At 33.4% G+C, this 5,534-nt stretch overlaps 1 non-coding gene across 1 annotated transcript; it reads right to left on the minus strand.

The window, feature by feature from the left end:
• Positions 1-4,656: 4,656 nt before the first annotated feature.
• On the minus strand, positions 4,657-4,763 carry LOC128039323 (small nucleolar RNA R71). Its single transcript, XR_008193827.1, has one exon. It is a non-coding gene; the product is annotated as a small nucleolar RNA R71 (small nucleolar RNA).
• Between the last annotated feature and the right edge of the window lie 771 nt (positions 4,764-5,534).

Raw genomic sequence — 5,534 nt, forward strand, 5'->3', positions numbered from 1 at the left:
TACCGAGGTTTCTATCTTTCTAGATAGCGGGTCGAGGTTTTGATTGAATTTTTTGTCCAGTTATTAGTGTTGGGTCGATAGTTATTAGTGTTGGTTCTTACTTGTTTCTTGAGCCTTTATTCTTCCATCATTTTTACTATTACTAAACACATCTATTTAGCCATTTTTATAAACCTTTGATATTATAAAACAATATTTAGCCTATTTCACCAATTATACTTGTTAGCTATTCATTTGTCCCTTACTTCTTCTTAGACGATCGGACGATTCTAAATACAACTCGACTCAACATCGAGGCAGATCGTATCAGTTTTATACAACAGAATTCACAAGATTTATGTTAATAAGCCCACAAGTATGAGATCGAAGAGTTCAGTCGCTGAATGAATAATAATATGGTCAGAGCTGAGAATGGGTTAGCAAGTAAAGAGAGTTCTAGAAGAGATATTAGATTTTTCTGAAGATCATTCGGGATACACAAAGATATTGTTAAAAAGAGGCTAATCATAGGTAATCAACTTATTCAGGTATGGTATCTAAGGAGCGTATTAACCAGAATTTCTTCTTAATTGATTCCATTAGTGAATGGGATAATGTGGGATTATTGATGACTTTAGTAGTCAGTGGAATAATGTTTGAGTTGCAAAGATATCTGAATGTAGCGGTTATAGTCGAATAGCTTATGATGATCTCTTTTGGGTATTCTATACGTTGTTTTATCCTCAAAGGTATATGCAATTGTTCATTTTCAGATGTGATTCTTATCATAAGAGAACACTAACTAATCATGATGTTAGATAGAAGTATTGTTAGTCTAGTTGATTAATGATCAGCATTGCTCTATCTTTCTTTGGCATTCTATTCTATTATGTTCGATAGAAGATTCAATGATAAGACTCATATGATGTTATTTTATTTCTTCTACTAGTTGATACTCTTAATTATATTTATGCAATTTATGTTGTCTCTGTCACAACTGGTTTCGGTGCATATGAGTGATATTCTTCTTCTGGATTTTCTCAAGGGTATCATCAATCTCTTTATCATTCAATATGGGTTGTGTTCTCAGAAATTCAGTAGAGCTTTATATCTTGGATTTTATTATTTGAGCTTTCTTATCGTTGTTATGGTCTATTCTAGCAAATGTGTTTCATCTGTAAAGGATATATACATATTGACTTGAGATAATTATATCTATTAGGGCTATGATTTCTGGTTCGATCATGGCAGCACGGTTGTGTAGATCTTAGGTTTTTAGAGGTTGTGTTCCTGTACTAGTTGTTACTGGAACCACATTTGATTTTTCCTCTTTTCTTTCGAAGTACACTATTGATGTTGAGGTATTGTTTTGTCTATACGGTTGAAACGTCGGTCATATTACAACACTATGGCTTTAATTCATCTGATGGTTGTGGCTCTGGTATGGTTCAAAGTTCTGATGTTAATAATTGAAATTGTTTCATTATATATTCCATTTCTAGCTTTCATGAAAGGGATAGGTAACGGAAAAAGTATAGACAGTGGAAGATCGAGCTTAAACTTGTATACTGGTTCTCATTCTTCAAGTAATCTCGATCTATTTCAACGAGTTAAAATGGGATATTATGTTTCGTTTGATTTAATACAATCTGTAGAGATATTTGATTGGTCTTCTGAAGGAATTATGATAGACGATATATCTAGATTTTTTTGATAATAAGAAGAAAGACCTATTCTAAAATGTTATTATTCGATTGATAGATCGACTCAATTGTTTCAAAAACGGGTTATTCATTTGCAAAGATAGATAAGTTGATTATATTCAAGCTTATTTCTCGATTCGAAAATAAATTTTGTGCACTCATTGGTAAATTGACGGACAGTCAGAATGAGGGATTCATATTCTAGAAGACATGATATAGAAATATATCTATCAGATAAGTTCTAATCGGGAAATGTCATTATGGATTAAAGTCGTCTCGATAGTTGAAGCTATCGCACTTGTGTTAAATGATATTGCTTGACGCTTTCTAGGAAAGGGGGAGCAAATATCAGTTGAAAGTTACAGATGCAAACATGTTAGAAGCATTAGTCAAAGCTTGATAATCTAGGTTTATCAGTTATGTTTCGACGAATGATCACTAAGGATTTTCTCGGTAGTTAATGTAAACTAAAATATATATAGGATTTTTCCTATATAATTCATTATCTTTTACTTAAATTTGTTGTTAAAACCAAGTAATTGTTTAATAAATTAATGAAATATGATAAAATATGAAATTAAGACGTAGAAATTATTAAAATGTGATTTTGTACTTTATTATATAATTTTCATGCATAAAATGGCTTATTTTATATTAATTTGAGCATATTAAATTTTTAAGCTATAAAGTGGGCAATGCATGATTAAATTAAATAATAAAATATAAAGTTATATTTAATAATTCATTTTAATAATTAATTAATAAATTGGGTTTGAATTAATTAAGTGAATTGATTAATTATATTATTTGGTCCTCTAAACTATCTACTATTTTTGGACAAGTCTGAAAGTTTTCTTCTAATTGCAAAACTGTCCAAATTAGGGACCAAGTCAACCCAATTTTTGGCTTTACATGGATGTCATAAGCCATTTTTTGGTTTAATTATACAAAGTCCTTGAAGATTTAAAGAAATCAGAGATTTTCCCGAAGATTTGCTGATGACCGAGTCTTAGTCCTGAGTTGTTGTGGCACTCAAATTGACCAAAAATCAAGGAAAAATCAGCCACCTTTCCTCAATTCATTGCCATCCACTCTTGGAGGAAGTTTCAAAGGATGGACACTCCTATTTTTAGCAAACTAGCTCTTTTGCTTCACCTATAAATAAGAGCTCATTTCTCACCTTTTCAATCATCTCTCATCCCATCATCTCTCACTCATTCATCATTCTCTAAACTCTTTTAGCTATATTTCTCCTTCATCATCCTTGCATAAGGAATTTAGCAATTAAGCCTCTTAAAGAACCCTTGATCGGCCACCTTGGAGAGCCATCAGCAAAGGAGCAACGCAAAGAAGTGAAGGAGTCTCATCAGTCAGAGTCTTAGGTGACAACCACTCTGAATTGGGTTTAATCATTCTTTTCTTTAAATTTAATTTAAAGATGTTTGCTCTGTGTTCTTTGTTCTTGTTTACAATAGATAGCTTAAATTTATTTCAGCTAGGATGATTATTTTCATTAAATAATATTTATTTTATTCAGGCTTATAATGTTTGTGCCTCAATCGATCATGTTTTTAATTAAAATCAAGTCTGTATTTTGTTCACACGTGATTGAAATGCACCTGAATTAGCTTAGCTATCCTAACCAGAAGACGGCTAATGGAAACATAATTGAAATTCGCAAGCTCAATTTAGATCCTAACCCGATTAAATTGTAGGTCGCATAACAACTCTAACAAAGCTCTGTTATCTGCATAGCTTTTAGATTTGTGTGATTAAATTATTTCAAACCGAACACATCCCTATTAACTCACACGAATGCTAAGAAACCCTTAGTAAATAAGGATCAGTAAAATGTGTATTCACCAAGTAAAGGATTCTGAAAGGACCTAATGTGGTTTTCAGACTCATGAAAGATCGAGTTGCCATGAAATGTTTCTCCGAATGTTATTAAGCATGTTGATAATAAATTGAGTTTAATTAAAATAATTGTCTTAGTTTATTTATGTTATAATTGTTGCAAATTGTGTTTAATTTTACTAAAATCTATTTCATTCATATAGTTTGCATACTTAGGATAATTTGCATTACGGATCATTGCATTTAGTTTATTATATTTTAATCTCCACTTCTCAACTATATTGTGTTTTTTATTTACCAAATTGTTAATATAATTTTACAAATTACGTGACTTAGCACAAATAGAATCCTTGTGGAGACGATAACTCGATACTTACTTATTAGTTGATAACGACTGTGTACACTTGCACAAACCCTAGTGTTACAAGTTTTGGGCGCCGTTGCCGGGGATTGTCAATTGTTGCCATAGTCATTTTTTTGTGAAATTATTTATTTTCAAATTGATTTATTTCTAATATTACCAACTTATTCTTTTTAGTTTTTATGATTTTCTTTACAGGTGTTTATGAGCATAGATCAAATTATCAATTTACTCCCTGTAGACCCTGAAATTGAGCGAACTTTCAGACAAAGAAGACGTGAACGAATAGCTCAAAGACAAGTCAAGATGGACCCTGAAAATTAGAATCAAGACCAAGGTAATGAAGCTGATTATGTATGAAATACTATCCTTATTGCTGATGATAGGGATCGATGCATCAGATAATATGTTGTGCCACTTTTCAGTGAGTTAAACCCAGGAATTAGAAGGCCAGATATTGAGGCAACCCAGTTTGAATTGAAACCAGTGATGTTTCAAATGCTACAAACGGTGGGCCAATTTAGTGGTATGCCCACAGAAGATCCACATCTCCACCTTCGATTGTTTATGGAGGTGAGTGATTCATTCAGGATTGTCGGTGTGACTGAAGATGCACTAAGGTTGAAGTTGTTTTCGTACTCGTTGCGAGATCGAGCATGAGCATGGCTCAATTCATTGCCACCAAATTCGATATCTACATGGCAATAATTAGTAGAGAGATTTTTGGTTAAGTATTTCCCACCTAGCAAAAACTCCAAGTTAAGGAAAGAGATCACAACTTTCCAACAATTGGATAATGAGTCTTTGTATGAGGCGTGGGAGCGATGCAAGGAGTTACTTTGTAAGTGTCCTCATCATGGGATTCCTCAATGCATCTAGTTGGAGACATTCTATAATGGTCTCAATGAACATACAAGATTGATGGTAGATGCTTTCGCGAATGGTGCAATTTTGTCTAAGTCTTATAATGAGGCTTATGAGATCATCGAGAGGATCGTGAGTAATAACTATCAATAGCCAACAAATCAAACAGCTTTAGGAATACGTGTGGCCGGAGCTCATGAAGTTGACTCCCTCACTTCGTTATCAGCTCAGGTATCTTCTATTTCCTCTATGTTAAAACAGTTAACCATGAATAGTACTAATAAGTTTACAGCTTAGCCACCAAGTCCATTTGAAATAGTTTCTTGTGTATACTATGGGGAAGGTTATTCTTTTGAGAATTGTCCATCAAATCCCTAGTCAATGTACTATGTCGGGAACCAATACCAAAATAGGAGTGGACAAGGACCCCAGTCCAACTTCTACAATCCTTCATGGCATAATCATCCTAACATTTCTTGGAGCAGCCAAGAAAATGGCCCAAACAACAACTTATTGTAGCAAAGACCAACCAATCTCAAGGGTTTAATCAGCAAGCTCTAAAACCACCTCAAGCTGCGGCATCAAGCAGTTTGGAGAACTTGTTGAAAGTGTACATGGCAAAGAATGACGCTTTGTAATAGACCGTAAGGAACCTTGTCGAGAAATACTGAGAACCCAAGAAATTTGGCTGAGAAACATATCAAGGTAGTGGCATTGCAAAGTGGTAAGACTATGGAACCCTGATTGATTGATGTGGAAGATGAGCATGA

Source organism: Gossypium raimondii, chromosome 2, assembly GCF_025698545.1.
Source record: "Gossypium raimondii isolate GPD5lz chromosome 2, ASM2569854v1, whole genome shotgun sequence".
In the NCBI taxonomy this organism is placed as follows: Eukaryota; Viridiplantae; Streptophyta; class Magnoliopsida; order Malvales; family Malvaceae; genus Gossypium; species Gossypium raimondii.